Raw genomic sequence first — 24533 nt, 5'->3', positions numbered from 1 at the left:
TCATAATCTCTTTAATTTATGTCATATTCTTCCACTCACCGACACTCCTGGGGCAATTAATAGCAGCTAGTTAATCTACCAACCTGCACCCCTTTGACATGTGGAAAGAATCTGCAGCAGCCAAAGGAATATAGCGGGGATATAGACATGGTGGAAGTAGATTGGTTCAGTTTCACTTGACATCATTATTGGCACATGGGCTAGGTAACCTATTCCTTTGAGATACAGTTGGATATTCTGCTCTTCAAATTAAGAACTATTCCTCTTTCTGTTCCTCTGCCTGCACGATGAACCCACTTGTCTGGTCATGACTCTGTCCTTAGAGGAAGACTATCGTCAATCAGTACTCTGAATATCATACAGTTAGAGAGCAGGAAGTCCTCAAGGATCTGCTGACCCATCTGCCTGCACTTCAGTCTGCCTGGTGATCTGCTTTATGCACTCACATCAGCTACAGGATGACCAGCTCCTGAAACCTGCTGCACAAGAAACATTCAGCCTTGTCAATGGATTGCTGTTGGTCAAACTCCAAATCCCAGAGGATATGTTCTTCCAGCTGAAAACCCTTCCTGTACCCATCATTGTCCAGAAAACGGGAAACCTCCTGAGGTCCCACATTGTCTAGGGTGTCCATTCCGATTGCTCTGAGATTCCCTGCCAGATCCTTTTTTATCAAACTATCTCGAATAACAAGAAAAATCTACATTTGAAACATCAGCCTTATTATATGACATTGTAATGAGCTCTTCAGGCATGTCTGACAAGCCAGGGAGCATTGGGCTCTGAAGTTTCTAAGAGCAGCTTAATTGTTTAATTCTTGCTAATCATTTAAGAGTTCGTTGTGTTTTTCTTTTTGAGCACCTTTCTCTCTGTAATGCAGTGTCTGGGTGCTTTATGTTTACACTTGCTACAGCTTGGGGATTCCATCTTACTTGTGATATTTAGGTGGAGGCCCAATTAGCACTAATTGTGGGGTCCTTGTTTTGAGAATGTTACATCTTGAAGTGTCGCTTGGCCAGGCCACCAATGTTCTGTTGGAATTCTTATGAATAAACTCTGGTTGCCGTCACCTCATTGGACTCTGTGTTTCCTCCGCACTTGGGTTCCAACATTGAGAGCACATATCGTGACAGCAACACTCACAAATTTGCTGGAAGAACTCAGCAGGCCAGGCAGCATCTATATTCATAAAAATATTTGAAACAATAAACCATGCAATGCCTCATCATTGTTAAAAAATGTGTTAAGTAGCGTTCAGTTAAGTTCCTTAAAGCCAATAACACTGTTGCCATTTATGTGGTCTCCTTGGGTGGTATACTTAGTGCAACAATTCTGGAGCTTCCTCACCAACTTGGCCTCTCCCATTCTCTTTGCAGAAGAAGCCTCCACTGTGGTCCTTCCCCACCAAGCCCTTACAAGTGACTGCACCAAGTGTCCAGCTGACTGGGACATGCACAACAAAGGGGCCATACTTGACCTTCTCAACACTAAGGACAGAGAAATCTTTGATAATGGTACTTGGTGCCCATATACTTAGTCTTCCACAGAGAGTCTAAAGCAACCATACACAAGTGTGCTCATCAGGGTGAGGATGACATTATGTATGTTATTGCCTCAGTTGTCCAAGGACTTGTGCATTGTGATCAGTTTTATGCGTTCCATCTTGGAGTCCCAGGTGAATGAAAGGACATTCCAGGTCATTTCTAAGCTAGAGGAATGGAGTATGCATTTCAAAAAAGGCTCTATGCAGCATATGAACAAGAAAGGAGAACAAATTCTGTTGCCTGTTGTGTCTTCCACATTTTCAAATATTTCATCTATTCATCTTTTAACAGAGTTGTCACTGACAGGCATTGCTTTAATTATTTGGTGTGGTGATTTATGCAAAACTGTACTCAGAAATTCCCTTATGGATGGCTAAATCAGTTCTTCTCCAATTGTATGGGGCTTTACAGATTTATCAAAGAGTAATGAAATGTTCTAGAAAGCTCACAATCCATCACTCCTGTAAAATGCTGGCAAACATGTTTGAAGTGGTTTTCATTTCTGGAAGTTTACATGATGTGACTGAAAGAAAACTAAGCAATCCTTCAATAGACCCATACAAAAACAGCCTTTACAGCAAAATGTTGTGAATTCATTCATAAAACCACAGAAACATAGAAAAACCTATAGTACAGTACAGGCCCTTTGGCCCTCAAAGCTGTAGTGAACATGCCCATACCTTAGAAATTCCCTAGGATTACCCATAACCTTCTATTTTTCTGAACTCCATGTACCTGTCAAGGCGTCTCTTAAAAGACCCTATTATATCCATCTTGCTGGCACCCCATTCCATTAACTCTCCACTCTGCATAAAAGATTTACCCCTGGCATCTCCTCTGCACCTTCTTCCAAGCACCTTAAAATTGTGCCTTCTCGTGCTAGCCATTTCAGCCTTGGAAAAAAGCCTCTGATTATCCTCACTATCAATGCCTCTCATGACCTTATACACCTCTATCAGGTCACCTCTCATCCTCTGTCGCTCCAAAGAAAAAAGGACGAGTTCACTCAACCTATTCTCATAAGGCATGTTCCCCAATCCAGGCAACATCCTTGGTCTGCACACTTTCTATGGCTTCCACATCCTCCCTGTAGTGAGGCGACCAGAACTGAGCACAGTACTCCAAGTGGGGTCTGACCAGGATCCTATATAGCTGCAATATCACCTCTCAATTCCTAAACTCCATCCCATGATTGATGAAGGCCAATGTACTATATGCTTTCTTAATCACAGGGTCAACCTGCACAGCAGCTTTGAGTGACCTATGGACTCAGACCCCAAGGTCCCTCTGATCCTCCACACTGCCAAGAGTCTTACCATTAATACTATATTCTGCCATTATATTTGTCCTACCAAAATGAACCACGTCACACTTATCTTGGTTCAACTCCATCTGCCACTTCTCAGACTAGTATTGCATCATATCAATGTCCCAGTGTAACTTCTGACAGTGCACTACACTATGCACAGCACTCCCAGCCTTTGTGTCATCAGCAAATTTACTAACCCATCCCCCCGCTTCCTCATCCAGGTCATTCATAAAAATCACAAAGAGTAGGAGTCCCAGAACAGATCCCTGAGGCACTGGTCACTGACCTCCATGCAGAATATGACCCATCTACAACTACTGTTTGCCTTCCATGGGCAAGCCAGTTCAGAATCCACAAAGCAATGTCCCCTTGGATTCCATGCCTCCTTACTTCCTCAATAAGCCTTTCATGGGGTACTTGCTGAAGTCCATATACAGTGCATCTACTGCTCTTCCTTCATCAATGTGTTTAGTAACATCCTCAAAAAGTTCAATCAGGGTCATAAGGCACAACCTACCTTTCACAAAGCCATGCTGACTATTCCTAGCCATATTATGCCTCAGCAAATGTTCATAAATCCTGCTTCTCAAGATCTTCTCCATCAACTTACCAACCACTGAAGTAAAACTCTCTGGTCTATAATTTCCTGAGCTATCTCTACTCCCTTTCTTGAATAATGGAACAACATCCACAACCCTCCAATCCTCCAGAACCTCTCCCATCCCCATTGATGATGCAAAGACCATTGCCAGAGGCTCAGCAATCTCCTCCCTCGCCTCCCACAGTAGCGCGGTGTACATCTCATCGGGTCCCGGTGACTTATCCAACTCGATGCTTTCCAAAAACTCCAGCACATCTTTTTTCTTAATATCAACATGCTCAAGCTTTTCAGTTTCATCAGAAAGCTCTGTTTAGAAATCAGTTCCCATTGGGTAGCATACTTACGTTATTTCAAATGGCCAGACTGATCGGCAACTGCAACTCAACTGGCCTTCTAAATATTAAAAAAAGGTATCACTGTCTCTAATGAAAGTCAGATATTTAATCCTTGTTTCCCTCTCCAGCGGACACCGTCGGTATTGGTTCTGCTGTATTTTGCTTTTGATCAATGTTTAAACGTAGAAAGTTTGAAAGTAAAATTCTCCAGTAGGTCAGCTATAAAGCACTTGATGCCCTTTTTTTGCATAAAAAATTGATCCCATTTTTTTTCAAGGAGTCTGACAAGCCCCAGTTAGAAGCATAGCATTATGCATTTTCAGCAGGTCCCTCGGAGCCGAGTATCGTAAACTATCGGTTGTGAGATCTTCATTCGATTGGAAAGAATGGATGGAGCCAGTCAGCCCCTCCAGGTTATTGTTTGGTCCTGACTCTCCCGCTTGCTGTCGTCTGGGGAAGGAGGACAGCAAATTCTGGGAGGCTGTGCTGCCTGCGGCCTTTCTGTATACATGTCACAACCACGGACTCTGCCACAGGGACTGCGCGTCCTCAAAGGCGGGCTGCGGAACAGATTCGACAATCGTGCTTGTGAATATTCACGTTCCCGATAATGAGAGTTTCGTTGTGATGGTAGTTCACTTCGTTCCTCTTGTTCCAGTTTTGTCGAGCCTTGACCAATACCAGAGCAACGTCAATGGTCCCTACTTACCGTTGCCCGGGTACCAGGTAGTCTCTCTGCAATTGGGCTATACCGGCGCATTCTGTCAAATAGGTTATTTTACATCATCTTTATTCATAATAAAAAGTATTTACAAAAATTTAGTGTAATGCAATTTCATTCTTACCTTCATGGCCAATGTTTTCAGTACTGTCCTTTACATTCCTTAAAGCTAATAGGGCTAATGTAACTCACGTGGCCCCTGGCCACTGCTACAATAATTGAGGGACTTCCACACCCATTCCGGCTTCTCCCTCTCCAGTAGCGGGATAACGGTAAATTGGGGTTGTAGAGGTTAGATTTCACATGAAAATAAACTTAATTCATACTGAAAAAACATTTGCAAGAATAAACCATTGAATTTTTACATTCGCAATCAATACTTCGCACACTGATCTAAATCCCTACAATTAGAAAGAATTCAAACCCACAAACTGCCAAAATGGGTTTGAATTTCATGACTGAATGACTGATATGGGAACAGGAGGCCTGCACTGCTTTATCACAAACAAGATAAGATCTGCAGATGTTGGAAATCCAAGCAACACACAAGAAATGCTGGAGGAACTCAACAGGCCAGGCAGCATCAATGGAAAAGAGTACAGTCGACGTTTCGGGACGAGACCCTTCAACAGCCTGCACTGTCCTGCCCTGTTGTCACTGAAGGTGTGAGGGGCATCTGTGGACCGAAAAATGGGATCAGGGAAATTGAGGCAGAGTGTGGGAAATGTCAATGAATGACTTTTTCATTTGCAAATTGTTTTTAACAGATCAGTCAATTGCTAACAATGTCGCCGTCTCAACCCGACGGTGTGTGACAGCATTTGGGAGGGTTTCCGATCCTCGCTCTGATTGGTCAGTGTCAGTCACCCTGATTTACATCGATTTCCTCCCCGGTGTGAATGGCTCTATAACTGGGTTCCACCGGCAGCGGCGGCCAGTCAGTCACAGATCCATCGACAGAACGGAGGCAGGAAGCTGACGGGCAGCAACGATGCGGACGCTGTGCTTTTTCTGGTCTCTGGCAGTGTGGCTGGGTTGTAAGTACAGGCAGTGGTTGCTGAGGTGGGTCTTGGGGTCACATTGAAGAGTAAATGGTTGTAGTTGAATTCCTGATTTTTCACAGCTGGAGGGTCCCATACTCTGACTCAGACTCCGACCGTGTCGGTGAGTCCAGGAGCCACGGCCACACTGAATTGTGACATCGGAACAAAGGATAGCGAATATGTGCATTGCTACAAGGAGGCACCAGGAACAGCTCCACAATGGATCCTGTACTACCATCACTCGCTCAGCGCCCCGATCAACGGGCCTGAGTTCAGCAGCGACCGTGTCACGTCGACAGCCAACAGCGCCGCCACCGTTTACCAGTTGATCTTAAGAAAACGTGGAGATGAATGACGCTGCCGCCTATTACTGCGGAAAGTGGTTTTCAGTCGGTAGAGTCTACTTGTGGGTGTTCGGCCGAGGAACCAAGCTCTTCGTTACAGGTAAGTGTCCAATAAATATCTCCTGGGTGACCACGGCATAAATACGGTCACCCGTCAATTAAGAAGTTATAGTTTATAATTTCCAACGAAATTCCAACATTTACAACGAAACTGTTGATTTACAATCTAATGGTGTTCTTGTCCAGCGTCAGTTTTGCTCGATGGAGTTGGGTTCGGTGAATTGTTTCCGTATTTCAATTAAGCATTTCTCTTTCGGACAAACCATGATTCGAACAAACTTTCTGTTTATTCGTGTTACTTCTGCTCTCGTTTTAGTTCATCTGTTTTTGTGTTGGCTTAATTGGAACGAACGTGAAGGGTTCCATCTTCCCAGTGTGGGGCCAAAGTTGTCAGTGCAGACAGGGCATTGCCGGCTAAAGACAGTAGAACAAGAAGTTTCAAGTTCTAACAGGAACGTTCCGGCGAAACGTCCCGCTTTCCCAGTGAACGTGGAACTCTCCTCCAGCACCCATCCCTTAAAAGGCCCTCTCCCACTGCCCAGTCCTTGCCTTCTCTCTCCTGCCATCTATTCACGTGTGAGCTGCTCCTTCCCAGGAACAGTTCCTCTTCGATTCTGGTCACTACACCGACTCTGGCCGGTGCTCCGATTCTGCGGAGAATCCAGCCTCCAGTCCCCCATGTGAGTGGGCGCCGAATCGTTCGTTATGATCGCAGATCACAGAGCGGTCTACCCTGGCCCGCTCCATGGAGCTCAGGACCCCGCCTTTAGTGCCCTCGACCACTGGAGCAAATTCTCACTAATGATGGGTGGGTGGGCAGGAGGGAAGTGGCGGAATTTGTCACTGATGGCACCGAGAGTGGGCACATTGAACTACACAGGGGCGCTTTGATGCCAGTGTATCTCTCAACTCCGTGAATGACTCAGAGCCTGACAGCCTCACCGGTTGCAGTAGATTTCCATGATGACCTTCATGCACTGTCCTCCATGGGCACTGTCTTGTCACTTGGTGAGAATCTGGGCTCAACTCAATGAAGCTGAAACCTTTTAATTACGCTTCTGTCAAACTGTGAAATGACGAGAGCTCTGCTGCGAGTTGAAACACGTTTTCTCTTGTTCCCGTTGCAGATCGGTAGCTCCCAGACCCTTTAGTGAAACTACTTGGCCCGTCAGCCGAGCAGATCTCCGCCAAAGAAGCGGGCACCTTAGTTTGCCTGGTCAGTAAATTGTCGATGGAATTCCCTGTCGTCAGCTGGACAGTGAACGGGAGTCCGACGAGCAGTGAGGTGCAAACCAGCGGGGTGACTCAGAACGCGGACAAAACTTTCAGTCTCAGCAGCTACCTGACGGTGCCCAGCGCAGACTGGAGCAGTGGGAAGAGGTATTCCTGCTCAGTTCAACAAGGAGCAGCCTCGACAATATCCGTAACAGTCACACAATCCAGCTGTTAAACCAAGCGGGTCTTCGGCCATGTTTGTTCCTTGATTAACAAGAGATCACTGCCTTGCATCCTTTTCCTTTACCACTCTTACTCGCTCATCCCTGTACTTCCCTTATGTTCCGCTCTCTGTAGTTTCCACTATGATGTTGGAATATTTGTACCCGAGGCTGATTTTGTTCTTTTTCCTGCTGAGAGGCTGCACGGTGGTAACGTGGACAGTTACTTGGCTTCCGGAAATTTCAGGCGGTGAATGGTTTTCTCTGAAATTGGGTTTGGTTTACTTAGAATAATTAATAAATGTTTTTGTGATTCGTCGTCAGAATCAGACGAACAAACGGTAACGGTGACTAACTACCAATAAAGAGGTCAGTGCAGGAATGATTTCCGTGTGTGCGTTTTGTCTTCTTTCCTGTTTTTCCTATTTAGTCCGTGAGCCAGTATGGTTGGTCGGTACCATCTGAGGGGAATAATCTAGAGTTAGAAAATATGTGATAGCATTGCACCAGTGGTAGCTTTATGTGTGCTATCATGTATTTTATAACACTACCCTAAAATAAGCATTTCTGAAAAGTGGCCAATATAATGTACAACATATATATTCAACCTGATGGTATTTTATCATAAGTGATCCCTCAACATTGAAATGTGTCACAATGATAGCTGAGTTCAAGCATTTTTCATCAAAAGTTGTTATAAAATTCGATATTGAAACCTATGTCATTGGTAACACTGGAAGTACAATGCCCAATTTCAGCAGAGTGAATCATTACATTTTTAGAAAAATATTTGTCTGTTGCTTATTTTGGAAAAGTCAATAAAAACCCTAGGGCACATAACATCACATGAATTTGTAGAGAATTTATTCAGGAATTCAAATAAGTAATCACTTTTTGTATATATTCCATATTAACATCAGTACAGCAGAAAATATTACCACTCCCCACCCCCAGGTAAAAAAAAACTCATTTGGAGAGATTTCTGGAGTTCTATCAATGTCATGATATTTTCCATATTTCCATATTTTCAAAGACTACTTTCCATACTTTGTTTTCCATAATTTCATAACATATGAGTAATCAAAATGATTTTCCAGGTCTTCCACGTCTCCCACATCCTATTCATCTGAACTTTCCACACCCTCTGAGGTGGATGCCTGGTTCTCACAGTCTGCCAGTCTACACGTCAGTACACCTGAGGCCATTTGCAACACATACATCTTGGGAGTGAACATTTTTTTGTACAGTTACAGGCCAGAAGACCCAGGACAACATCGGTTGCTGGCTGGCCTTCCATCCAGTGCACCACCAACTGTACAGCTTCCTCTTCTCTCTCCATCTTCCACCCTCTGCCAACAGGATGTTTTTCGGTGTATGATACATTGCTTCTTAATAGATTATTTGTGCTTATGGCTCTCCATTCTGAAGCAAAGTGATTCAGCTACTCCAGTTCTAAATCTACTCTACTCTTCTCTCTCCTCTATTGTGCAGGACAATCCCACCACCACAGTACCTGAAACAGAAAAAAAATCACATTAACATTGCTGGTGAAAAAAGCACCTGCTGCAAAGGTGATGTAAATGTATGTATAAATGGTGATATACAAGATACAAATGTGAAACAGCACATGAAAACTGAAGTACATCTTATGTATTGTATAGTCACTGTGTTGTCACTGCCAGTAATAGATGACATTTGTAGAGATGTTCATTTTAACAATTTTTCTGAAATACATGTTGCCTGAGCTATATTGCCGCCAGTTTTCAAAGACAAAGAGTCAATAATAAGAGAGAACCATCAGTTTGAAGTAGAATGCTTTATTCTCTGCTATGTCTAGTTTTGAAAAGTGTGTTTTAGCATGGGGTTATAAATCGAGTGATAACACACAGAAAGCTACCACGCTGCAATGCTATCACATATTTTCTAGTTGTAGGGGTGTATACCTTGCTAAAAATCACTATAAGAATTATTCCCCCAAGATGGTACTGGTGGCCCAAATCTGGGGTCCTGGCTCACGGAATGAATGAACGACCTTTTCAGTCGCGAGTTGTTTTGAACAGGTCATTTGCTGACAGTCTCAACCTGATGGTGTGCAACGGCGAATGGGAGGGTTTCAGATCCCCGCTCTATTGGTCAGTGTGACTCGACCTGATTTGCATGGATTCCGTCCCTGGTGTGAATGGCTCTATAACTGGGCTCCATCGGCAGCGGCGGCCGGTCAGTCATAAATCCATCGACAGAAGGAAGGCAGGAAGCTGACGGGCAGCAACGATGCGGACGCTGTGCTTTTTCTGGTCTCTGGCAGTGTGTCTGGGCTGTAAGTACAGGCAGCAAATCTGCATCGCCAGCGTTGGTTGAGGTCGGTCTTGGGGTCACATTAAAGAGTCAATGGTTGAAGTTGAATTTCTGGTTTTGTTTACAGCTGGAGAACCTCAGACTCTCACCCGGCCGTGTTGGTGAGACCAGGAGCCACGACCACACTGAATTGTAACATCCGAACAAAGGATAGCTATTATGTACAAGCAGACACCGGGAACAGTTCAACAGTTCCATACTCTATCAGTATCATACCTAGAGAAGACCAAACTACAGCCCTGGGTTTAGCAGCGACCGCTTCACATCGACAGTCAAGAGCGCCGGCACCGAGTACCCGTTGATCATAAACAATGTGGAGATGAATGACGCTGCCGTCTATTACTGCGCAAAGTGGTTTTCATCGGGCAGTGGCTACTTGTCACAGCGAAAGAAGGTAAAACAAAAACTGGGATCAGCAGACATGACAAACTTGACAACTTTGTATCGGATGGAAACATTCGCATCGTTCGCTCTTCATAAAGTCACTTTAATTTTACCCTTTATACAGTATTTTTCAATTTCTTCTTTTTGTAATTTATTTTTAATTCATTTATTTATTTTTTAATTTTCATCATCAAACAATCATTTCCATAAGATGTATTTCAGACATTGTACATATTTATCATATAATCATATATATCACAAATCTCCACAAAGTATTTATCTGAGGTATACACTTATAGAAAAGAGTGGAGAGATAAAACAAGCAAAAGGAAAAAAAATCTATGTACAAGTAGGGAGTGATCTTTTTTTACAACATATTCATTGATTTGTGAGAATAAAATCAGGCCTATGAGGTATTATGTAGTTAAACCATTTTTCCCAGTATGAATCAAATTGTTCCAGCTTATGATTAACAGATGCTGTTATCTTCTCCATTTTGTAAAGTCCATTGTAATTTCCATCCATGCATTTAAAGTTGAGCTCTCCTGTGATAATCATTTCCTAATAAGAGTCTTTTTACCTGCCACCTACAGTATATTCATTAAATATTTATCTCTTTTCAACCATTCTTGAGGTATATATCCAAAATGTATGGTCTTACTCTCTAAGGGTATTTCACATTTAAAGATGGCTTGTAGGGCATTGTGAATCCCCCTCCAATAGTCTTTGATAACAGGGCAGTCCCAAAAAAATATGATAATAATTTGCATTTTGACTTCCACAATTTCTCCAGAAAACAGGGTAGTTACTATCATAATGGGATTTCTGAGAGGGTGTAATAAAATATCTTATCAAGTTTTTCCATCCAAACTCCCTCCATTTCTGTGAACTGGTACACTTGCATTGATAGCTCCATATTATTGTCCATTCTTACTCAGATATAATGATCCCTCCTTCCTTCTCCCATTTTGTTTTAATGTATGAAGTCGAATGTGATTTAAGATTTGACAACCCCTTATACATGCTTGAAATTATTCTACTACCATCATCTGAATTATATGCTTTACTAAATAGCTCTATCAAGCATGTACTTGCCTTGGTTACATTTTAAGCGTCTTATTAACATATTGTTGCATCTGTAAATACCGATAAAAATCTTGTTTTTCTAATAAGTATTTCTTTTAAGCATTTCAAAACTGAACGGTTTTCCTTCTTGCATTATGTTGCAAAAAATTGTTATTCCTTTAGCTGTCCAGTCCTTAAATCCAACATCCAATTTATTTGGTGTAAAATCAGAGTCATGTGCACACCATTTAAGAATTGCAATATCTCCCTCTAGATTATACTCTTTTATAGTAGTTCTCCATATTTTAAGAGTCAATTTCACCCATAGGTTATCAGTAGTATTTAGGTACCTTTGCAGGTTGTTATCAGCCAAAATTGCTTGTATGAGGAAGGAAGTACCCGCTCCTCAATGTTTTTCCATTGAGCGTCATATGATGGGTTGCACCAACATATCACAGCTCTCAACTGTGCTGCAAAATAATAATCACTAAGAGAAGGTAGGCCCCCTTTTCCTTTGCTAATTGCAAAGTATCGAGATGAACTCTAGGCCTTTTATCCTGCCAAGTATACCTTGATAACATCTTGTTCCATTCATTGAATTGATTTTGATTAATCTCTATTGGTAGGGTCTGAAAGAGATATAACAGTCTGGGCAGTATATTCATTTTAATAGACTCAATCCTTGAACTAAGACTGAAAAAGGGAATCAGGTTCCATGTTGCCATATCTTCCTTAATTTTTATATAAAGGCTGATAATTGCATTCTGATAATTTTGCCAAATCTTTTGGCATTATGATGCCCAAATATTTGAAAGACTCTGCCATGCCCAGGGATATCTACTTTCAATTTCTCTTGATGGGCTACAGTAATATGAAAGTAATTGGGTTTTATCTATATTGATCTTGTATCCTGATAATTGACCATATTGTTCAAGGGATTGCATCAATTTAGGTAAAGAGTATGTTGGTTGCCCTAGATAGATCAAAATGTCATCTGCGTAACAAGCCAATTTATGCTCTGTCCCTTTAATAGTAATTCCCCTGATATCTTCATTTTGTCTGATGTATTGAGCTAATGGTTCCAGATATACTGCGAAGAGCAGCGGTGCGAAGACAACCCTGTCTCATGCCCCTTTCTAGAGTAAGGCTATTTGATAAATATCCATTGATTTTAATCCTACCAGTAGGATTGTTATATAGTCTCTGTATAGTTTTAATATTTATGTCCTGGAAACCAATTCTAAGTAAAACTCTGTAAAGAAAATTCCAATTAACCAAATCAAATGCCTTTTCAGTGTCTGTGCTTATCACTATTGCTTCGATTTTTTTTGTATATGATCCATAATGTGAAGTATCCTTCGTATATTGTCTTGTGTTTGGCATTGTCGCATAAAACCTTTCTGATCATTACGTATCAGTATGGGTAGAAACTCCTCTAATCATTTGGCAATGATGGAGGTAAATAATCTATAATCTACATTAAGAATGGATATTGGTCTAAATGACCAGCATTCCATTTTATCCTTACGTTCTTTTGGTATCGCTGATATTATCACTTCCTTCCAACTGAGTGGCATTTGTGCCCTTTTTAGAGCCCAGATCAGTGTGGGGAGTAAGCCAGGAATTAACTCATTCTTAAATTCTTTGTACCACTCTGCTGTATACCCATCTGATCCTGGTGGCTTGCTTAATTTAAGCCTATTAATTGCAGCTTTTAATTCAACTTCAGTTAAGCCAGCAATCATCATTCTATTTTGCTTAAGGTGGGTAACTCTAGAGAATTCAAGAAGATGTCAATTTGGGTTATGCTTCCCCATGGAATTTTGGAATATAGAGTTTTGTAAAACACTTCAAAAGCTTCTTGAATTTCACTTAGCTTATTTTTTTTATCATTTTCGTTCTTGGGTCCCTAATTCTATGAATTGCATTTTCTGCTATCTTTTTTTTTCAGTTTCCACGCCAGTATTTTCATTGACTTTGATCCACTTTCATAATGTCTCTGTTTCAGAACCATTAAATTTTTCCTGATTTCTTGCATAGCCAAACTATTAATTTCATTCCTAATCCTTTTACTTTCCCCTAATGTATCCTGTGCCAAATTCAATTAATGTTTTCTCTAGTTCCTTCAACCTATTTTGTAATTCCTCTAATGTTTTATTCCTTTTTTTTCTTATATGAAGATATTGCTATAAGACAACCTCTTAAGACAACCTTCAGAGTATCCCATAAAATGGGAGGTGAAACCTCTCCATTATCATTAAATTCTAAGTAGAGACCAATTTCTTTTTTAATTTGTTCCTTAAAATACAAATCATTGCGTAGACCTGAATTTAGTTTCCAAATCATATTCTTTGGTTGTAGGTCAAAATCAACAGATAAATATATAGGTGCATGGTCGCTTATATCTATTGCCCAATTCCACAGGTGTTTATTTTGTCTTTGTATTTTCCAAATGTAATGAAATAGTCTATTCTTGTATATATAGAATGGAGAGCAGAATAATGAGTGTAATCCCTTCTGTCAGGGAAAAGGTCCCTCCATATATCAATTAAACCAACATCCTCAAAAAGTGTATTAACTTTCTTATGTAAGGATTTTGTTTCATAGGTTTTTCTATTTGAAGAGTCTAAGTTTGGTTGTAATTGTAAATTTAAGTCTCCCTCACATATCAGGAGACCTTCTGGTTCCGCAACCTTAATATCAGTAATTTCCTGAAAGAAGCCAATCTTACTTCATGGGGTGCATATATATTCAATAGAGTAACTGAATTTCCATCTATATTCCCCCTTACCAGAACATATAGACAATAGGTGCAGAAGTAGACCATTCGGCCCCTCGAGTCTGCACCGCCATTCTGAGATCATGGCTAATCATTCACTATCAATACCCAGTCCCTGCCTTGTCCCTCTCAATACCCAGTCCCTGCCTTGTCCCTATCAATACCCCTCTTTATATCTGCCCTCTTTATCACCCATTTCAAATACTTTTTCAAAATTTAGCTTACTTGAGATAAGAATAGCAACTCCTCTCCTATGTCCTGGTTTATATGAGGAGAAAAACAAATTAGTGAAGCCCATTCTCTTTAGTTTTCTATACTCAATATCGCTTAAATGAGTTTCCTGTAAATACACGACATGGGCTTGTTCTTTTTTCATTTTGCATAAAATTCTATTATGTTTGATTGGATTTCATAGCCCATTGACATTAAAAGAAATGAATTTTACTTTGTCCTTAGCCATCTGTATTTATCTGTCAACGTATCATTGTAATTAGCAGAATAAAACTCAATCGATCTACTCCCTGAACAAATAAGAACCAAGAAACGCAAATAATAACAAAAATGGCAACGAATGTGTGATTCCAAGGCTGAGATCTCTGGTAGATGACCCTGCATTGAGCTAGAGGAAATGTCTAGCTGTAGGGGATAACCCCTCCTACTTGTGAGTTGAGGGCCCCCATTGCAGTATTCATAAAAGTCAGTGAACAAATGAATTACACAGAAAAGATTTCCCTGCTACTCCTATATATATATACATACATACATACATGCATACACACCCACACACATGCATACATACACATATATGCGCACACACACACACACACACACACACACACACACATTTTGGTGGGGGGAAAAGGAGTAAGTGAGCGAATAAGGAATAACAATTAAGTCATATAAAATCTACATTATAATAATTATTTCTCGATATAGGTATATCACTGTCTACTTTTGCTTCTGTTTAGCTTCTTAACAGTTTTAAAGTTAGCCAAATCTTATGGCTCTTCTGGAGGGGGTGAGGGCAGTCTTTGGAAAACTCCCAGTCTCTTCCTGATATACTTCTCTCGGCCTCCTCCCGTCTCCTGCCTTCTCGATTCTCGCACTATTTCCCAAGCAGAGCGGGATAATTCCTCTGCCTGGCTTTCCCTCGGTTTGATCACGCTGACGGGCAACCCTCTGGCCTTCATGTCTATAGTCGCCTCTTCCACTGTCTGATACAGTTAGATCCCATCTTGATAAAATACTCGAAGCTTAGCAGGGTACAGAGTTTGAAATCTAATCATTTCTTGTTTTGGTATTCGCTTTACTTCAGAGTATTCTTTACGATTCTGCAGAACCGGGGGTGGTAATCTTGGTCGAAATATATTAATTTATCGTCTAAAAACACTCTCTTCTTACCCCAGGCCCTTCGTAGAATCTCTGCCTTGGTACTGTACCGAAGGAATTTGATTATTATTGAGCGTAGCTTATCTGTTCTATCCCGGGTAGGCTTCGGGACGAGCGCGCGATGCGCTCTCTCAATTTCTAGCTCCATAGTCGAGGGAAGCTCCAGCGCTTCCCGCAGTAACTTTCCGACAAACTCTGTCATAGACAAGCCCTTCGCTCCTTCGGGAACGTTGTAGATTCTGATATTTTTCCGCCGTGATCTTCCCTCCAGGTCAAGCAGTTTAACTTCTTGGTGGTTTAATATTTTTATTGCCTTACTCAGTATCCGTTCCACGTTTTGAACGCGATCTTCCTCCTTCTCAATTCGCGTCTCTGCCACCGCTATTTTTTGTTGACGTTGGCGAGCTCTGACTTAATATCATGTAGCTGCTGTTCTATATCTTTCCGGAACTCCCTTATCTCTTTCAAAGTTTCGATCATATTCGCCGCTGCGCCTGAACGAGGCACAGCGTCCGCCTCGCTGCACTCCTCTCGGCCTAAGGCTCCGCAGTGTCGCTTTTTTTATTTCCATTCTTTTTCCCCATTTTTGCCCCTCTTATCAGTTCAAATGCTTTCGAAAAACACAATATTTGATGGGCTAACGAGGCTTAATACGCGTTTTTCCGGAGGAGCTGGTGACTTCAGCTGCCATTCTCGACAATGACGTCACCGGAACCAGTATTTTCCAATTTCAATCGTGTTGTGTTTGGAAAGATTCATCCCGTCGCTCACTGCCGAGTGTTTGATGGCGTTTAATGTCAGTCTGTCGATACGGCTGTGAATCCACCCCTCCAACCCCTCACAGTCTGGAACAGTCGGGATGTGTGAAGTCTGGTATCATGCTGACACAGGAACGTCGGGCCGTGTTTTCTGCCTGATTACAGGGTCCTGGGTAACTGTGTGGACTGAAGCCCGGAATCTCACACTGTGTTTGAGCTTTAACCAAGCTCTTTGTTACGGAAATAACTTTTGCAAAGACCATGGCATAAAAACGGTCATCTGACAATTAATAAATTATACATTGTAATTTCGGATGGTAATTTTACAATGAAAATACTCAATTTTTCTACTCCAAAAGAAAGTTATACGGATTGTAAATAAGACAAGTTATTATGAGCCAACCAATCCACTATTTATTCAACTAAACACTTTAAAATTCAGATTTTGTAGATTTTAAAATAATACAAATTATATATAAAGTAAAAAATGGACAGCGACCACAAAGTATCGGAAGTTTTTTTTAAATGGGAGAAAGTCGGCATGATTTAAGAGGAAAATGCAGATTTCAAAAACAAAGGATACGAACACATGTAAAAAATCAATGAATTTCAGTCAGAGGGGTGAATCTATGGAACAGTTGCAGTAAGAATTTAAAAACATGCACCACACAACAAGTTTTTAAAATTATTTTAAAATTACTTAATGAACAAATAGAAAATACATGATTTTAAATGAATGGGAGTAATGTCAATAAATGACATTTGGAATTGGATTTTGTGTTAACAGATTTCGTTTTTAGTGTGATGATTGACGCCAAATATGTTGTTGTATAAGTAAGAGGGGTAGGCATAATAAGCTGTAGCTTCAGCGTACACCCTTTCAGTCTGTTTTTAAGGATATCTGTGTTTTTGTTGTAATTTTGTACTATGAAATCATCAAATATTAATTTACAATCTAACCCTGTCCAGCCTCAGTTTTACTCGACAGTTGTGTTTGCTGAATTGTTTCCATCTTTTAATGAAGTATTTCTCTTTTCGATGTGTTTTTGGACTGTTATGAGTGATGGACAGACCTGATGGACAATGGGGTGCAGAGTTAACCATTCCCCCCCCCCCGAGAACTACGAACTATTGCTGTTGTTCTGCTGCTATTGAGAGCGAGATAAAGCCCAGGCAACAACATTTGCTACAGATAAGACAGGGAGAGAGACTGCTGATTTTCTGTATTATGATTCTTCCTGGATTATTTACCTTCCACTACAAGGACTTTACTTGGCTCGTTAATATTTCTCAGGAGATAGCAGGAGTGGCCTGATTTGATGGACACGGTCATTCAGAGTTGATGGATAGCTGAGACCCCGTGAGTGGGGATAAAAAGACAGGAGTGGGGATAAAAAGACAGGTCTGGAGAGACACCCTTCAGACACGCCAGTGGACAATGACTGAGTGTTGTGAACCCACAGAAAGGTGGGGGGGCTTCAAAGACCGAACCAGGAGATCGGTCAGTAAAGCTCACAGTGTTATAGCAGGGCCGGTGGGGACTCGTGTGTGTGTCCACTCATGCCAGAGTGATGAGTCCACCACAAAAGAACGGTCTAGCTGAAGACCAGAGGGGTCATAACTGAATGGCCACAACAATGAAACGACGGATTAAGAAAGCCACAAAAAGGTTTGCCTGCCGCAACTGTTGCTGTTACATCTGGCTCGCTCTCTCTCTCTCTCTCTCTCCAATGATTTCAATACAACAACCATAACTACTTCAGCATTTATGAACTGAACTGAATACTTTCCTATGACAATTCATTTACCCCTAGACATCAATAGAGCTTGTTTATTATTGATTATTATTATTCCTACACGTTTAGGTTTATTACTGCTAATTTGTTTTATATGTATATTTGTATTTTTGATACTGTTTTGTGTCGTTTACTAATAAACTCCTTTAGGTTGGTACCACCAGACTCCAACGGATTCTTCTTTCTCTGCTGGTCAGACACCCAGTTACGGGGTACGTAACAGGACTAAGCAAGATTTAACACTTTCTGATCATTGGTGTTATTTCTGCTCCAGTGTTAGTTTGTCTGCTTTTCTGTTCGTTTGAACGAACGTGGAGGGATCCACCTTCCTAAAGTGGAGCCTGAGGTGTCACTGGGGACAGGACATTGCTGACTGAAGTCAGCCCACGGTTGCCAGCACAGTAGAATTAAAAGTTCCGCGTTATTGTTTAGGACTTTCCAGCAAAACCTCCCTCGGACTTCTACTGAACTTCAAGTCTTCACATTGAGGGTGGAACTCTCCCTCAGACACCCATCCGATATAAGACCTTCTCCCGCGGTCTCCTCTGTCCTGCGCCGCCCCCCCCCCCCCCACCCCATGAGCTTGAGAGCTGCTTCTTTCCGGGAACCACTGTCCAGCGATCACGGTCACTACACCGATTATGGTCAGACCTCCGATTCTCGGCAGAATCCAACCTCCCGATTCCCACTGTAAGTGAGAGCCCAATTCCTCAACATCATCACAGATGACAGAGCGACCGATCCTGCCCCGCTCCATGGAGCTCAGGGCCGGGCTTTTGGTGCCCTCGCCCACTGGGGCAGAGCAGATTGTGAGATGTTTATTCTACCGACAGCATGGGGCAATTAGTGACGAGTGGGTGGGTTGGACGGATGAGGAGCAACTAGTCCCTGATAGCCCAGAAAGTGGGCACTTAAACTACTCTGGAGGCGCTTCGATACCAGTGTGTCTCTCAATTCTGTGAATGACCCAACGCCAAAAAGCCTCACCGGTTAGAGTAGATTTATAGTTTTAACCAATATGCACTGTCCTCCATGGGCACGGTGCTGTCTTTCAGTGAGACACCCGGCTCCATTCAATGAAGCTGAAACCATTTACTTACGCTTCTGTCGAACTGTGAATTGACAAGAGCTCTTCCCCGACTTGAAACACGTTTTCTCTTCTTCCCGTTCCAGCTCAGCAGCTCCCAGACCCTTCAGTGAAGCTACTTGGGCCGTCAGCCGAGGAGCTCACCGCTAGAGGATCGGGACCTTAGTTTGCCTGGTCAGTAAATTGTCGATAGGCTTCCCTGTCGTCAGCTGGACAGTGAACGGCAGTCCGACGAGCAGTGAGGTGCATACCAGCGGGGTGACTCAGAACGCGGACAAAACCTTCAGTCTCAGCAGCTACCTGACGGTGCCCGGCGCAGACTGGAGCAGTGGGAAGAGGTACTCCTGCTCAGTTCAACAAGGAGCAGCCTCGACAATATCCGCAACAATCACACAATCCAGCTGTTAAACAGAGCGCGGTTTCGGCCTTGTTTGTTCCCTGATTAACAGGAGATCACCGCTTTATATCTTTCACCTCTACCATTCTTACTCGCTCACCCCTATACTTCCCTTCTGTTCTGCTCTCTGTAGTTTCCACTGTGATGTTGGAATACTTGTACCCGAGTCCAATTTTTTGAAACTAATTTTATTGCAACACCAACAAATTACATTCAATACAACCAGTTGCCGATTACATTTTGACTGTTTAACCCAGCCATCCCCCAAACCTCATCCCCACCCCCCTCGCCACCCCTCTCTCTCCCACACCCCTCTCCCCTCCACCAACCAACTGAATAGTAGTGCAGACACAGACAGAGCATTCCTATTTTAACAGGGGATCTTTTAAGTTAGATATCAAATTTGTCCACATTAAGATTGTGTTTGGTCGTGCATCATTTACTCCTGCTGGTGATAATTCCAGGTTAAAAATGTCCAAAAATCTCCGTAGCCAGTGCGTAATTGAAATATCATGAAGAGGTTTCCAACTACAATCTTCTTAGCTGCAGTCAGGCCAGCCAGCCAGATTTTGCGTGTTTTTTCGGTAAGGGAAAGGTGGGGGTCATCATTTAAAAGATGTACAGCGCGGTCCATTGGTAATTGTACCCCCATTAGTTCTGTAAGGGTAGTGATAACCTTCCCCCACAAACCAAAAACCACTGGATGTTCCCATACATGTATAAAAGAGCCAACGGTTCCGTGGGGGCAAAATGAGCAATAGGGGTCAGGAACCAGTCCCATTTGATGTCCGATTCTCAGCGTCAGATATGCTCCATGACAAAATTTCAAGTGTATATACCGATGATTTGGATACTGTTGGGGGTGCGGGAATGACGTACCTGGGACAAAATGCGGCAGCCGGCTATTTAGCACTGACTCTGGTTCTGCAGTGCAGAATGGAGGGTGGATGAAGAGGAGAGCGGTAGTGATAGGGTACTCGATAGTTAGAGGTACAGACAGGAGATTCTGTGGTCGCGTCAGTGACTCCCGGATGGTCTGTTGCCTCCCGGGTGCCAGGGTCAGGGATGTCTCTGATTGCGTGCACAGCATTCTGAAGTGGGAGGGTGAGCAGCCAGATGTCATGGTACACATCGGTACCAATGATGTAGGAAGAAAGAGTGAGGAAGTCCTGAAGAGTGGGTATAGAGAGCTTGTATGAAGTTAAAAAGCAGGACCTCGAGGGTGGTAATCTCAGGATTGCTACCTGTGCCACATGCCAGTGAGGGTAAGAATTGGATGCTCTGGAGGATGAACACGTGGCTGAGGAACTGATGTACAGGGCAGGGTTTCAGAATTCAGGATCATTGGGAACTCTTCTGGGGCAGGTGGGACCTGTACAAAAGAGACGGGTTACACCTGAACTACAGGGGGACCAATATCATTGCAGGGAGGTTTGTTAGTGCTATGGGGGGGAGTTAAACTATATTTGCAGGGGGATGGGAACCAGAGTGCCAGAGCAAATAGTGGAGGGGGGGGGGTGAAAATAAATAATGTTAAAGGTTCATGCAAAGTCACAAATAGAAGGGTTGTGTGTGGTGGTATTAATCTTCTGAGGTGTGTCCATTTCAATGCGAGGAGTATTGTGGGGAAGGCTGACGAACTGAGGGCGTGGATTGACACGTGGAATTCTGACTTTGTAGCCATTGGTGGAACGTGGCTACAGGAGGGGCAGGACTGGCAGCATAATGTTCCAGGGTTCCGATGTTTCAGACGTGATAGAGGCAGAGGGATGAAGGGTGGGGGTGGTGGCATTGCTAGTCAGGGAAAATGTTACAGCAGTGCTCAGGCAGGACAGATAAGAGGGCTTGTCTACCGAGCCCATATGGGTGGAGCTGAGAAACAGGAAAAGTATGAACATATTAATGGGGTTTTATTATAGACCACCCAATAGTCAGTGAGAATTGGTGGAGCAAATCTGCAGAAAGATAGCAGACAAATGCAGGAAACATAAAGTTGTGATAGTAGGGGATTTTAATTTTCCACATATTGATTGGGACTCCCATACTGTTAAAGGTCTAGACGGGTTAGAGTTTGTAAAATGTGTTCAGGAAAGTTATCTACATTAATATATAGAGGTACCGACTAGAGAGGATGCAATATTAGATCTCCTATTAGGAAACGAGTTAGGACAGGTGACAGAAGTGTGTGTAGGGGAAGTGTGGTTCCAGTGATCATAACACCATTAGTTTCAACTTGATCATGGATAAAGATAGATCTGGTCCTCGGGTTGAGGTTCTAATCTGGAAAAAGGCCAAATTTGAAGAAATAAGAAAGGATCTAAAAAGTGTGGATTGGGACAGGTTGTTCTCTGACAAGGATGTCATTGGTAAGTGGGAGGCCATCAAAGGAGAAACTTTGAGAGTGCAGAGTTTGTGTATTCCTGTGAGTATTAAAGGTAAAGTGAATAAGACTAAGGAACCTTGGTTTTCAAGGGATATTGGAACTCTGATAAAGAAGAAGAGAGAGATGTATGACATGTATAGGAAACAGGGAACAAATAAGGTACTTGAGGAGTATAAAAAGTGCAAAAAAAAACTTAAGGAAGAAATCAAGAGGACTAAAAGAAGACATGAGGTTGCTTTGGCAGTCAAGGTGAAAGATAATCCAAAGAGCTTCTACAGGTATATGAAGAGCAAAAGGATAGTAAGGAATAAAATTGGTCCTCTTGAAGATCAGAGTGGTTGGCTATGATATGGAACCAAAAGAAATGGGGGAGATCTTAAATGGTTTTTTTGTGTCTGTATTTACTAGCATGGAGTCACTGAAAATAAGGCCATCTCTGATGGCCCGGGACAGTTTGGCCCTTGCTGTTGATAGGGCTGCCTTGTCACCTACTCTGAAGGCGGAGTCGCAGGTCCTCAGCAGTGCAAGCACCTCCGCGGTTATCCGTGGCTTCTGGTTAGCGTGTATAGTGATGGTCTTGGAAAGACTAATATCATCAATGCACTTGCTGATGTAGCTGGTCACTGATGCTGTGTACTCCTCTAAGTTGGTAGAGTCGCCATCGGTTGCAGCCTCCCTGAACATGTGCCTGTCGGTGTGCTCAAAGCAGTCTTGAAGAGCAGAGATGGTTCCTGCTGGCCAGGTTTTCACCTGCTTCTGACGTCAGTAGTAGGTAAATTATTGGAAGGAGTTCTAAGAGACAGGACCTCCAAGTATTTAGATAGGCAGGGATTTATTAGGTAGTGTCAACACTGCTTTATGCATGGTAGGTCATGGTTAACAAATCTATTAGAGTCTTCCGAGGAGGTTACCAGTAAAGTGGATGAAGGGAAGGCAGTGGATGTTGTCTACATGGATTTCAGTAAGGCCTTTGATAAGGTCCCACATGGGAGGTTAGTTAGGATGATTCAGTCGTTAGGTATACATGGTGAGGTAGTAAATTGGATTAGACATTGGCTCAGTGGGAGGAGTCAGAGAGTGGTAGTGGAGGATTGCTTCTCTGAGTGGAGGCCTGTGACTAGTGGTGTGCCATGGGGATCAGTGCTGGGTCCATTGTTATATGTCACCTATATCAGTGATCTGGATGATAATGTGGTAAATTGGATCAGCAAGTTTGCTGATGATACAAAGATTAGAGGTGTAGTGAACAGTGAGGAAGGTTTTCAAAGCTTGCAGAGGGATTTGGACCAGGTGGAAAAATGGGCTGAAAAATGGCAGATGGAGTTTAGTACGGACAAGTGTGAGGTATTGTACTTTTGAAGGAAAAAACAAGGTAGAATATACAAGGTAAATGTTAGGACACTGAGGAGTGCAGTAGAACAGAAGGATCTGGGAATACAGATACATAATTCCCTAAAAGTGGCATCACAGATAGATAGGGTCGTAAAGAGAGCTTTTGGTACATTGGCCTTTTATAAATCAAAGTATTGAGTATAAGAATTGGGATGTCATGGTTAGGTTGTATAAGCCATTGGTGAGGCCAAATTTGGAGTATTGTGTGCAGTTTTGGTCACCAAATTACAGGAAGGATATTAATAAGGTTGTAAGAGTGAAGAGAAGGCTTACAAGGATGTTGACGGGACTTGAGAAACTTAGTTACAGAGGCAGGTTGAATAGGTTAAGACTTTATTCCCTGGAGCATAGATAAATGAGGGGAGATTTGCTAGAGGTATATAAAATTATGATGGGTATAGATAGAGTGTATGCAAGCAGGCTTTTTTCCACTGAGGCGAGGGGATTAAAAAAACAGAGGACATGGATTAAGGGTGAGGGGGAAATGTTTAAAGGGGACGTTACGGTGGGGGGCTTCTTCACACAGAGAGTGGTGGGAGTGGGAATGAACTACAAGATGAAGTGGTAAATGTGGGCTCACTTTTAACATTTAAGAAAAGCTTGGACAGGTACATGGATGAGAGGTGTATGGAGGGATATGGTCCAGGTGCAGGCCAGTGGTACTAGGCAGAAAAATGGTGCGGTACAGCCAAGAATGGCCAAAAGACCTGTTCCTGTGCCCTAATGTTCTACGGTTCTATGATTCTATGATTTGGGTTCTTCGAAGCACCTGCAGCATTATCCCAAATTGCATCCCAGTCTAAGTCTTGTACCAATTCAGATATGTCCCTATCCCAGGCTTTCATTCCTAATTTGGGCATATATTTCTGGGTGTTTAATTTATCATAGATATTTGACACTATCTGTCTTGGACAACTCTGTATCGAACTTAAAAAGGGATGGTTCTTTAAATCTGACCCCCAGGGAAACCCGTAGGCTTTACAAGCTGATCTTACTCTAAAGTAGAAGAAGAGAGTGTTTATCAATATTATATCAAGATACCAGTTCTTGAAAGCTAAGGATTGTACTTTCCCCATTAATATCTTGAAGAGTAGCAATACCTTCATCCTCCCAAGTTCTGTTAGTGAATGGTTTCCCCCAGACAGAAAATGATTATTGTTCCATAATGGAGATGATTTGCACCATACGCTTTTAAATTTTAGGAATTTTTCTGCTGCTCTAAACACTTGTAGCACAATGGTTAAAATTGGACCGTAATACAAATCACATTTTTTGGTCGATATACTTATAAGGAGAAAGTCCTTCAACCTTATTGGTTCTATTAGCTCTTGTCCTATATTTTTCCATGACGAAAC

General features: G+C 42.4%; 2 pseudogenes; both read left to right on the top strand.

Moving 5' to 3' along the window:
• The first annotated feature begins 5501 nt into the window (after nucleotides 1-5501).
• LOC132405826 (immunoglobulin lambda-1 light chain-like) lies at nucleotides 5502-7415 on the top strand (annotated as a pseudogene).
• Nucleotides 7416-9412: 1997 nt separating this feature from the next.
• Nucleotides 9413-19444, top strand: LOC132405892 (immunoglobulin lambda-1 light chain-like; annotated as a pseudogene).
• Nucleotides 19445-24533: the final 5089 nt, after the last annotated feature.

The sequence above is a fragment of the Hypanus sabinus genome, chromosome 16 (genome assembly GCF_030144855.1).
Source record: "Hypanus sabinus isolate sHypSab1 chromosome 16, sHypSab1.hap1, whole genome shotgun sequence".
Taxonomy (NCBI): domain Eukaryota; kingdom Metazoa; phylum Chordata; class Chondrichthyes; order Myliobatiformes; family Dasyatidae; genus Hypanus; species Hypanus sabinus.
The sequence above is the reverse complement of the archived record's forward strand: the minus strand, read 5'-3'. Positions and strand labels throughout refer to the sequence as shown.